Source organism: Neofelis nebulosa, chromosome 4, assembly GCF_028018385.1.
Source record: "Neofelis nebulosa isolate mNeoNeb1 chromosome 4, mNeoNeb1.pri, whole genome shotgun sequence".
Taxonomy (NCBI): Eukaryota; Metazoa; Chordata; class Mammalia; order Carnivora; family Felidae; genus Neofelis; species Neofelis nebulosa.
This window is the reverse complement of record NC_080785.1, coordinates 27434849-27447968: the sequence shown is the minus strand read 5'-3', so window position 1 is coordinate 27447968 and position 13120 is coordinate 27434849. Positions and strand designations below refer to the sequence as shown.

Below are 13120 nucleotides of genomic sequence, written 5' to 3'. Positions count from 1 at the left end.
ATTCATTATCTCCCTGAAGATCTAAAATAACTGTGAATTAGCTAGTATTGCCTTATTTCCTCTGAGGATATTAAGACGAGAGGTTAAGTAACTTTTCTAAGATCACAGAGAGTCAGAATTGATGAAAAAAGAAATCAAAGTGGCTCCATCTGACTACAATGGCCCTAGCTCCCCAGCCTGTTGCCCTGTTGAGCATAGTTAGAAAATCAGGAATAGCTAGGGGAAGGGAAAGAGGAAAATCTGCTGAATTTAAGGGCTGCTTGGTATGCTTCGTAATGTTAAATAAAGGTGTATATTCACTGAAGCTCTATTTATATATGATAAGCAAATATGGAAGTATTTTGGAGTCTCAGAAACTGTGGGTTTGTGTTCCATTAATGAGTTACGGTTTATAAATTTTATCCATCTCTCAGGTTTTAGTGCAACTTGTTACACAAAAGTTGGTTCCAAACAAATTTGACTTTTTATTTCTAGAAGAGTATAGTTCATGGTGTTAAACATTGTAAGTCCTTGATTTTTTTTACACCAATTGCTATTCTTACATTTGCCTATGTTATTTCAATATGTAATGTGTTTATATACATATATATGTATACATGTGTGTGTGCATATATACATACATACACATATTTCTATTCTCTAAGAAATCAAAATAGAATGTTGTGGCATGTTTCTTTACTGGTATGTATATCTCTGATCTCATAGACAAGGTTTCTACCTTTTGGCTCTATGCTTCTATACTTCTCTGTTCCTCAATTTCTGGAAAGTATATCAAAAGACTTCACCAAGTCCTCACATGTGTCCTTAATGGTTTAACATCAGTCCTCTGCAAAAATGTTATTTTGATGAACGCAAGGCCAAGACTATCTTGTTCACTGTCATCTCATCAGCCCCTAGCAAAATGACTAAGTATATAGTAAGAGCTTAAGAAGTATTTAATGAATTGCATTGAAATCGAAATTCCGTATTCCCTTTGTAAAAGGCAACTGTCCTTGAAATGAGCAACACGCTAAACCATGTTATACTAAAACTATATATTCTCAGGCAAAATCCTAGAAGGCAATGTTGGACAAGAAAGTTATGTACAAATGGTATAAAGAGGCTTCAAACAGTAAGTTACTGAAATTCTAGTTTTGCTTAGAGCTAGCTCCTATTTGTAATATTATCCATTCTCTTAGAAAATATTTTTGTTAGGCGTTCTGTTCCATGCTAAAGATTGAAAGACAAATAGAATAGACTAATTAAGGGAATTAATTCTTAAGAAGGTCAGAAGGACTTTATGAAAATGCATATTAGGCCAGAGGTCTTAAAATTTTTGCTGATGTACTCTCAATGAGTATTTTGAAAAAAGTGTGCGTTCCTTTACATGTTTTAAAATCAGTATAAAAAATTCATTATATGTTTAAAAAGAAGTAAAGAGTGTAATTTCTGGCTTCTTTTAAATATTGTAATTTTAAAAATTAAAAATGCTACATAAATCTTTTACACTTTAGATTTCAGTAGAATCTAAATACCATAGCACTTTAATATCCACAACCAGACATTTAATAATTTCATTATCCAGCTTTTCTTTAATCCTTAGAAATTTGATGTCCTATCTTTTAGTCTTTAACCTTATTTACATTTCATTTTCCCTAGAGAATTTTATCCTAAAGTAATATATTTCTAAACCCATATCTCCTTTACTAATTAAGTACTAAAGTATTTCATACTTCTCTGTAAGAAAACTCTGCTTATAAATTAAACATGTATTTTTATTTTCCACAACTCTAAGATTTTAAATGGTAAATGTTTTTCCTGGAGGCACCTGAGTGGCTCAGTTGGTTAAGCATCTGATTTTGGCTCAGGTTGATCTAACAGTTCGGGACGTGGAACCCCACATCTGGCTGTGCGCTGTGCAGAGCCTGCTTCAGATCCTCTGTTTTCCTCTATCTCTCTCTCTCAAAAATAAATAGACATTAAAAAATATATATTTTTCCTGGAAGTAGTTAGATTTGGAATTACTATTAGTACACAATGTTTTATATCCTTTTGCTTTGATCAAAGCAACAAAAATATATAAAACATTTGACAAGTAATTATTAAGTGTATAGAGAAAAATTTTATTATAAATGATCCTATTAATAAAAAAAGGACTACATGTTTCACATAGTTCATATGTCCAAAAATGATTCTTCCTCATTCTTATAATAACAGTGTCCAAAATCAGTTTTATTTCTGTTTTCGTTGATGATAACACTGAGAAGTATTGTCTACATATTAGGAATTTTATCATAGACATGTCACATATTTTCTTAAACTTCTAAATTTCACATATTTTCTTAAACTTCTAAATTTTCAGCTAAAGATGGTTGTTTTATCATTACTTTTGATGCTATATCAGCTGATGATTCAGTTAGGTCTTACATATTTGATGAGAGGAAAGACGAGCCATTTGACTTTCAAAGGACACCCTATAAGTTGAATCATCCACTTCCTCAGTTTCTGGAAAGTATATCAAAAGACTTCACCAAAAATTATCAGCACCTTAATTTACATTTTATTCCTTAACTTAGGAATATCTTTTCTAACCTGACATACTCAGAAAAGGTTGGAAAATCCAAATATTATTAATTTTAGCATAATTTTGCTAATATAATATTTTTGTAAAAATATTTTATCTTACAATTTTTGAATATGTTATTTTCAAAACCTTGGAATTGCTGATTTACCTCATTCAACTCATGGAAAATACTCATAATAAATCCTAATGGGGAAAGCCAGTTCTCATTGCCAAATTAATCAGATTAAAACTATTTCTTATAGAAGTGTGACTTCACTATTCACTCTAAATAAATATAGTAATGTGTTTCCTTGATTCAATGGTCTTGCTTCTGAATTCTAAGATAAACATATGGATAAGGCCCAAACTTTGTCTTGAGCAGGTTGTACTCTATATGATATAAGGCCCTGTTGCTTTTAATGTTTTACCAATGCTCCTTTTGTTTTTCATAGACCAGATTCTCCCACAGGGAAAATGCATGTAAAAGATTAGAAAGGGGAAATTTAAATGACAACCTAATATTAGTGTTTTCCAAGAAGATTGATTTTTATTTTTTTGTATTTATTTAAAAAATTTTTTAATGTTTTTATTAATTTATTTTTGAGAAAGAGAGAGACAGAGCATGGGAAGGGGAGGGACAGAGAGAGAGAGGGAGACACAGAATCTAAAGCAGGCTGCAGGCTCTGAGCTGACAGCACAGAGCCTGACATGGGGCTCAAACTCACAGACTGTGAGATCATGACCTGAGCTGAAGTCGGCCGCTCAACCAACTGAGCCACCCAGGCACCCCAGCAGATTGATTTTTACAAAAAGGAATATGAACTTAGAAATCTGAAGATTAGTTGTCCTAAAATTTGTTTACCCTTTACTCCTTGGAGAGTTTTCATGTAATTGTGTTTGCATCATTCTAGGTTAAATGACTTGCATAAAGTTACACAACTTAAAAGTGAATGAGTTGAGATTAGAACCCAGGTCTAACCCAGAAATTCAGGAACTGAGCTATTTTGCTCTACATTATGTTTTATGATCTCACAGAAGGAAATGAATGGTGTCTGTAGAGAAATCTGGGATGTAAGATTAGGAGATACTTTTCTCTCTCTCTATGCCCCTTCCCTATTTCTACTTTTTCTTTCTTCCTTCCCATCCCTACCATAAAGTGGAGGAAGGACCATTGTAAAAGAGGAGTTTAAAAAATAGACATGGCATAAAGCCTAACTTCAAAGTCTTTTTCATACATATTAGTTTTAGGAAATAGCTTCTGAATTTGCATGAGTTCAAACTGTCTATATGCCTGAGTACAAGCCTTCTTGCATTTCTAGGACTGTGCATGACCTAGACGGAACATTATTGATCTAAGAGAAGAAGCAATGCTTGAGACCAAGTAAGATGTCAGCCATAGTCTTTTCTCTTTAGTCTATTAGGGCAAAGTTGGTTCCCAGAGTAGACTGTCCTCACTTTGGAGAGACCAATTCTGAGGGATGGTGGGTAAATTTTGATAGAAGGAGCAGAGATAGTAGTTGGGAGGGAGGGGACTCATGATTATTACACGATCAGACCTTAATAATTGGGAATATCAGAGGGGCACAGTCTGAAAAAGGAAGGATTACATGGAATCCACAGTGGGACCTTGGAAACCAATACAAATGTACTGAACTAGAAAATGTCGTCGTAACCAGCTACATAGTGTATGGGACATCATGTCCCAAATTTTCTAGCCCATGCAAAACTGAGTGAAGCCTCTTAGTTAGATTTTAATTGTAATGTAAATGTGTTCATGGGGGAAGAAAGTGAAAGAAAATACAGCTAAGAAAATGTGGAAATGAAAAACTTCACCTTTATTCATCAAAAAAATTTATTTTGATCAACTTCCTGCCCTTAAAATTGGCTATTCCACCCCCTCCCCACCCCACACTTTGGCATTATTTCCAGGGCTGATCAGTCAGCTACAGGTGTAAAGTGTCTACACTGTGTTATGTGCAAGCTGTTGCGCTTCCTGGTGTTTGGCCTCTAACTTCAAGCATTGAAGAAAGAAAGAATACTTCTTCAGTATGTGACTGAAACAAGTTAGCCATCCTGCTTTTCATTACATAAATCCTTAATTTCCTAAACAAACAAACCCCTCAACGTCTCCAGAAGTAACAGAGATGGTATTTACATGTCACTTACAAGTCCCATCACATCACCATCTCTCCCAAATCTCTTTCCAAAGCTGACTTTTTTCTGAATCCCATGCAAAGGAAAAAAGCCATAGGTAACAGAGGCATGTTGTTACTTTCATTTGTGTGCTTCGACATAAGTATGGTTTTGATAAATATCTAAATGAAAAGGTAGGAGGAACGATGTCATGAAAAGCCTATGCTTATGCCCATTGAGTATGTGACTTGGCTTGGGACTCTTGTCCTGCAGATTTCTGAGCAGAGCAGCACAAGAATATCTTCTATTTCTGTTGCAACTTGGACAGCTGGAAAGGAAGCTAACAAAAGGATCCATCAGAACATGATTCTCAGTTTCACTTATTCAGAATTAAAAGTAAGTTGGGCAGTGGATTAGGAAAACAGCCTGTAATCAGATCAGTGACCCCCGTGAGACCCTGTCATTAAAACTTTAGTGTTGAGCCTGCAAGCCTCTGTTCCTCTGATTAGGCAATTTACTCTATTTCCGCTCTTCTGTCTGCCAAAACATTTAGTCGCAAAATGCTTTCGAATTCTCTAGACTCATAAAATGGTGTTCTGAGGAAAAGGAAAGGAGAATGGATTATCTTATTTAGCTACCTATCATGATGCAATCAGAAAACAGGAGAGGTTTATAGATAATATTATAAAGAGACAAAAGCAGCAGATTTCATTTAGATGGCCATTTAGATGAGCACAGGCTCCTGCTCAGTCCTGACAGCCCAACATGAGTGCCTTTGCTCCTCATGTGTGTGGATCACAGGGATTACTTCCATCAGTTAGCAACATGGTGGAGGGGACAAACTGGGGCTGCATTTTCACTCAGTTGATTGTTGCTGAAGATCACATGTATGATGACATGCAGTGACTCAGTTTCCATATCTGCGTGGTATGAATAACAGTTCTTTCCATTATCTTACAAGTTTATTTTGATGCAGTAATTGCTGGGGAGGTGCTTTAAAATGTTTTATATGAATAAAAGATAGTTATCTAACTTATAAATTCTGACTTTGATCTTTAATTCAGGTCTAATTCTATTGGGGGTTATTATTAAATATGGTCATTATGTACTTATTTTATTTCTTGTTTAATGATGATACTGATTTAAAAATTACAGGGCAACATCTAATGGAGTCATTGAGGTATTTCTATTTATATCTTTTGCGAACATTCCAAGAGATTACAGCCTACTTCCCTTAGGGACGACTGGAGACACCAGAAAAGACTTTACTGTGCATCTCATCTCATTTCTAAACCAAGGTGGGAAGCCACAGGTAAAAACACCAAACTATTATGGGCTATCGAATTTCTCAGATATGTTTCCTTCTCATCTGATTTAGATGTATAGCCAGGGTTCTGACCCCAGCTTGCTCGTAGTTTGATCCTTAAGTGTAATAGATTTCCCAATCATTTGTCTTAATAATGCAAGTAAAACCCACTAACATCCTACTTGTTAATCTGATTAGATGCCAAGCTTTAGCTCCTCAGAGATGTCCCACTGCCTGTGAAGACTGAATAGTAGTAAAAGAGATGAGGCCAGCTTGTAGAACACAGAGAACATCAATAAGGAGCAGGGGAGAAACACGGTTGAGAGATGACAAAGGAATCACTGTGTACAACACGTTTTCCTTTCCTCAGACTAAGGGCATTCTAAATTGTGTTGTATGAGCCTTAACCTTTCCCACAAAGGCGTCTGTAAAAATAAGTGTTTTTGCAACCCCATTCGTGGTGATTCTGTAAATCAAGAAAATATCTTCAACAATGGAAATGTCACATCTGCTTATGAACCATGTTTAACGGAGTTTGTTTTTCTTGCTTTTTAAATCAAAGAATTGGCTGCTGTCTCCCTTCACTTCAGACCCTGAATGCAACATTACACGGTGAAATGTTAGGGATGTCAGTGGTAGCAACAGTGTTACTTTTTTAAAGTGCAATGGAATATTTAATGTTTTATGGCTGGCTCTGTGGGGTGAGGTTGTAACATGAACTAAAATGCCAACATAATGTGTTTTAAACTGAATACTGCATTATCATGGACATTTTAAAAATGTAATTGTTTTAACCAAGTCATAAATTGGGTTGCCACCAATTACTTCAAAAAAGATCAATGGGGGCAGGGGGATGAGAAGACAAGTGTGTGTCCTTAACAGTTTACCTAATGTGCTCTTGAATTTTGAGTAAAAATGGCATATCCCTCCAGTGCCATATTTTCTGTATTTGAGGAGGAAAATGTACTTGTATACTTTCTCTTTTCATACAGCATATACGCTATGGAAGAAATGGTTAAGATGTGAATATAGACACGAAAGTGATGACTTCCTTATTGGTCCTGCTTATCTTTCTCCAGTACTAATAAGCACCCCCCCCCCCAACATACACTCAGATGTTGTGAGAAGAAAATTATGAAGGAGAGGAAAAGAAAAGTATAAAATAGTCATGTTGAGGGGGCAGCATTACAATATATACAGATATATAGACAAAAGAAAAAAATGAGAACATTTGGGGTAAGATATATCAGCAGTGGTATAGATTTGGGAACCCCCCCCCCAACACCAGCCATTAAAAATAAAACAAAAAACAGGACTAGCCTGACAACTTTATTTATCTTTTTTTTTTTTTTTAAGTTTTATTCATTCATTTTGAGAGAGCACACGTGTAAGCAGGGGAAGGGGCAGAGAGAGGAGAGAGAGAATCCCAAGCAGGGTCTGTGATGTCAGCACAGAGCCTGATGTGGGGTTCCATCTCACGAACAGTAAGACAATGACCTGAGCCAAAATCAAAAGTCGGACGCTTAACTGATTGAGCCACCCAGGTGCCCCCAGCCTAACAATTTTAAAAGCACATATTAAGTATCCACAAAAAAACATAATAGCAAGAATCCAAACTATAACTCTGTAGGCCAACTCATCAGGAGCAGTAAGTCACATTTGGTATTGGCAGCTGTGTACAAGGAAGAAGAGGAAATAAAAGTAACTTCTGATGACCTTTATAGCAGGAGAAACTATGCATCTAACAAAATGAAATGCAGCTCAGAGTCCCAGTTAGCTGGGAAGTTCAGCGGGTCACATTCTGAAAAGTAGCCTAAACTAAGGGGGCAGGGTTCTCAGGCTTCATTTCAGAAATGAACATAGAAGGACTACAGAAACGTTCGTTGTTATGGGTCAGACTAGATAAGTAAGCTCCCAAACTAACCAGCTGATGCTTTTTCCCAGTACTAAGCTCTACAATACAGAAATGCTGCTGAACTAGAATATGACCTGAGAAAGATAGGAGCAAAGGAAAGAAAATGACCAGAAAAGATGGGGTAAGAGAGCAAAGGAGGCAGATCTCAAAAATACTCAAGAATTTTTGAATTTTTTACTATACTAATAAGAGTACAAAATCATAAATATTGGAAAGCTGTTCTTGTCTACCTTCTTCTATTATTAGTTAGGAAAACCCATCTTGGTAAAATATAAGCAACATAAAAGGATTATAATAAAATTCCACCCCAAATTTAGAAAGGTAACAATGAGGGGCGCCTGTGGCTCATTAAGTTAAGCATCGGACTTCGGCTCAGGTCATGATCTCGCGGTTTGTGAGTTTGAGCCCCATGTCGGGCCCTATGCTGACAGCTCAGAGCCTGGAGGCTGCTTTGGATTCTGTGTCTTCCTCTCTCTCTGCCCCTCCCCACTCGTCCTCTGTCTCTCTCTCTCTCTCTCTCTCTCTGAAAAATAAATAAACATTAAAAAATTTTAAAAATATGGTTATTAGAAAGGTAACAATGATCAGAATAAGACTCATACAAATATGCAGTGAGTTAAAATAATTTAAGAAGACAATGATGGCTATTAAAAGAATAAATCAACCAGATTCAGATAAACACAGAAAAGAGAAAAAGAGATATTTGAAGACAGGGAATATTTCTAAAGTAAATTGACATAACTCATGAAAGAATTAAAAATATAAAGTCATTTAGGAAATAAGTTCAAAGTAGAACTCAAAAAGGAGCAAATACCTTGGATAATGCTCTGAAATAAATACAAAATGTAATATATAAGAATTTTAAGATAGGTGAGAAAATATTAATGAGTAAGTGTTATATATGGAAATTTGGTAAGAACATAAAACATGCATTAAATGACTCCTCCTATAAGAACCCCAACATTGGACAGAACTAAAAATTCAATGAAACATTGAAGCCTTTATATTGAAAAAATGTACAATGTACTTAGGGAAAGCAATAACAACATAATTTGAGATATAATCTCAAAAAAATACATTGGCAGTCAGGCAAAATGCCCAAATCATTTGTAAAAGAAAGATAAGCATTTATCAGATATTTTGATATCACGTTGTGATGGAAGAAAATGGCAAACCATTTTTAAGATCATCAAAGGAAGGAAAATGGAAGCTAAGAATTGTATATCTGGCCAAACTAGCCTTCATATATAAAAACAACAAGCTGATAAAAGAATTTAGGAAATAAATGTCGATTTCATAAGACCTACCTTTAAAATCTAGACAATGAACTTCAGACTACCAAAGTGACTGGAAAGCATGTACATAAATTGTGATGGTGAGAGCCGAGTATATATTAACCTGTAAAACTAAGATATGGCTATAAGGGAGTCAGTATAGAATATAAAGGTACATGCGGTAAAAATATAGTCAACTATTAAAAATGAGAATAGAAACAGCATATAGAAAGTAGAATAGGCTCACTTATTACTTTATAGAAATTAACAAAGTAAAAGGATATTGCTACAAATTAAATGCTTGAAAGAGAGAAGGGTTCCTAGTTAAATTTCAAATCGCTTAGACTAGTGAACCAATAAGAATACTAAAATAGAAGGGACTAAGGATATTATATAAAGTCACATAACATTTGGAAGAAAATAGAAAACCTTTCTAGAATAATAAAAAATATCCTCCTTCCCCCTAAAAAGACAGCAAATAAAACAAATCACAAAGAAATACAACAAGACAGGGTAGGACAAGTTGTCAGCAAACATAAAAGAGTCAAATAGGTATATTTATTTATTTATTTATTTATTTTTTTTTTTTTTAAATGTTTTTTATTTATTTTTGGGACAGACAGAGACAGAGCATGAACGGGGGAGGGGCAGAGAGAGAGGGAGACACAGAATCGGAAACACGCTCCAGGCTCCGAGCCATCAGCCCAGAGCCTGACGCGGGGCTCGAACTCACGGGCCGCGAGATCGTGACCTGGCTGAAATCGGACGCTTAACCGACTGCGCCACCCAGGCGCCCCGGTATATTTATTTTTGAGAGAGAGAAAGAGAGAGAGAGAGAACGCATGAGTGAGGGAGACGCAGAGAGAGAGACACAGAATCCAAAGCAGGTTCCAGGCTCCGAGCTGTCAGCACAGAGCCCAATGCAGGGCTTGAACCCACGAACTGTGAGATCATGACCTGAGCCAAAGTCAGATGCCCAGCCCACTGAGCCACCCACGTGCCCCAAAAAACTGGTATTCTGATACCAGATGAAGTATGTTTCAAACAGGGGCACTACCAAACACAAAAAGGCACATAATGATTACATAATGATAAAGGATTCAACTTATCAAAGAGACACAGCAATCCAAAATGCTTGTACACTAACAACAGTTTGAAAATATGTGGTGGAGGAACACCAAATATCCCTCAGTGGACAAATACATATTTATCATAACTGCCATAGGCCATGTCAATACTTCTCTCCTAGTAACTGATAAGACAAGCAGAGTTTTAAAAGCCTAGAGAAGACTTCAACTGCTCTTGACCAAATTGACCTAGTGCGCCAATAGTGGAGATAAAAATAGATTATTGAAGTAGTCAATCCAAAAGACAAGAAATGAGAAAGAAATAAAGGACCGATGTGAAAATAAAACCTGTAACAATCTGGTTGAGTCAAAACTAACTATATCGATAATATATTAAAATCTAAACACAGATTTATATGTTCAAGATTCGAAGACTGGATATAAAGCAAACTTCAACTTTACAATGTCTTTAAGAAAAACACTGTGAGGACATAGAATGGCTTAAATAAAATTGTGAGAAATATATACAATGCAAACACTAACCAAAAGAAGCTGGAGTGGCTGTATTAATTTGAGATAAAATATATTTCAAAACCAAGAATATTATAGAAGATACAGTGGGCCATTACAAGTTGATAAAAATGCCAGATTAAGATACTGATGTTTTTTAAATCTTCAATATTCTTCTGGATATATATGTATGCATATACACATGTTATATTCACACTTATATAGAAAAAATATGAATAATTTCCAATTCAATACTCAAAAATGTCCAAGAGTAGACACTGCACAAAAATAGATACAAAAATGGCCACTATTCATGTGAAAAGATGCTCGCTCATCAGAGAAATACAAATTACAATCATGAGTTAGCATTTCTCACTCTCTAGAACTGCTAAAATGTAAAGATTGATAGCTTGTGCAGGTGAGAAATCTCACACGTTGCTATTGGTAGTATAAAAGGCAAAACCATTCTGGAAAAAAAAGGTTGTTCACTTTTGTAAGTTACAAATTCTCTTCGTTTGACCTAGCAATTCCTAGTTACTTGCCTAAGAGAAATGAAGACATATGTTTGTAAAAAAGACGTGTGCTTCATTTTTCATAACAGAATTTTTCATCATAGTAAAACCAGAATCATCAATTGCATTGTCAAACTGGAGCCATCAAAGTGTCCATCAACAAGTGATAGAATGTATAAATTGCTTTACATCCGTACGATGAAATAAACCTCTGCACTGAAAACAAAGTGAACTACTGATGTACTCAACAAATTGGATGGGTATCCTAGATATTCTTGTGAGTGGAAACAACCAGACATAAAAGGTTATAATTTCATGTAATTTTTAAATCTTAAAAAATGTTTGTCTATTTTTGAGAGACACAGAGCTTGAGTGGGGGAGGGACAGAGAGAGAAGGAGACGCAGAATCTGAAGCAGACTCCAGGCTCCGAGCTGTCCGCTCAAAGCAAGACACAGGACTTGAACTCACTAACCGCGGGGTCGTGACCTGAGCCGAAGTTGGAAGCTTAACTGACTGAGTCACCCAGGCACCCCTACTTTATAATTTCATTTAAATGAAATTCTTAAGCTAGCAAAATAAAACTATAGTGTGTTATGTCACTCTATGAACTCAAGTGTCAACATGATAGAGGCTTTTTATTAGGCAAAAATGGGCCCTGAGGATAATAACTGCTGTTACTTGGAAACACACCAACTATGTTTATATACAAGAGTTTATAATATCAAAGATTATTTTGCTTATGATTTGGAGATTGCTAAGGAATAAACTTGTGAATTTTTGTGAAAAGAGAATCAAGCATTTATTCTGCCTTTCGATACCATTTCAACCAAACAGTTGATAAGAGGAAGCTCCTTTTCATAGAAATATTCTCAAAAAAAAGAAAAAGTTATAGAATTAGAAAAACAATTACCATTTTGCAACCCTTGCAGAAATAACAGATCTTGACGTTGAGCATTGATGACTGCTAGTATTGCATACAAGCAAACAGAAGACAGCCAGACATCATGTGCCTCATAGGGGACATGGACGCTGACACATATGAAGTGTACTTGATAAAAATTATAAACCTAGATCTGTGTGACTTCTGTATCTAACTATACATTAAAAAATATAGATAACAGAGGAATAGTTAGCTGGTACTGCAGGAATGCTATCACCGAAGTTCAGCTTCTGGAAAAAAAAATTTATTTCTTCCACATATAATTTGTAAGGATTCAGGGGAGGTGGGAAGAATCTATAAACTAAAATAGACTTTAGAGGCATTCTGATTAATTGCAATGTATGGACTTTATTTGCATTCTGATTTGGACAAATATTTGTTAAAATTCTGTGAGACTATCAGGACCATCAGGAAATATAAACAGTATGTGTTTGTTCATATTAAGGAATCTTATCAAATGTGTAATTATTCTAATGGTATTATGCTTATATCTTTGAAAGAGTTCTTATGTTTTACAGGAAAATACTGAAATAGTTATAGATGTAATATTTGGGATATGCTCCAGAGTTATCTGGTCAGTATGGTGTTGGATCTAGATGAAACCAGGTTGGCCCTCAGCTGCTCATTATTGAAGCCTTGTTAACGGATAATTTGGGGGTATTTTTATATAACTTTATACAACTTCTGGATGTGGCTGAAACCTCCCACAGAAAGATATTTAAAAAAAAAACACAGTGTCACTCTATCCCCAAAATCAGGTATGAATTTTAGTCAGTGAATCACTGAGCAGCATGAAAGCAAAATGGTGGCCGATAATAGATTACACTATTATATATTGCTATCTAAGTGAACTGTACAACAGATACTTGATTTTATTCACTGCACTTCCTGGACTTTTAGCACTGACACAATTTACATCC

At 35.4% G+C, this 13120-nt stretch overlaps 1 long non-coding RNA gene across 1 annotated transcript in view; it reads left to right on the top strand.

The window, feature by feature from the left end:
• Positions 1 to 816: 816 nt before the first annotated feature.
• Positions 817 to 13120, top strand: part of LOC131509043 (uncharacterized) — a 125537-nt gene continuing 113233 nt past the window's right edge. The window contains exon 1 of the long non-coding RNA XR_009260273.1: positions 817 to 1111. This is a non-coding gene — a long non-coding RNA (uncharacterized LOC131509043). The remainder of the gene's footprint in view (positions 1112 to 13120) is intronic.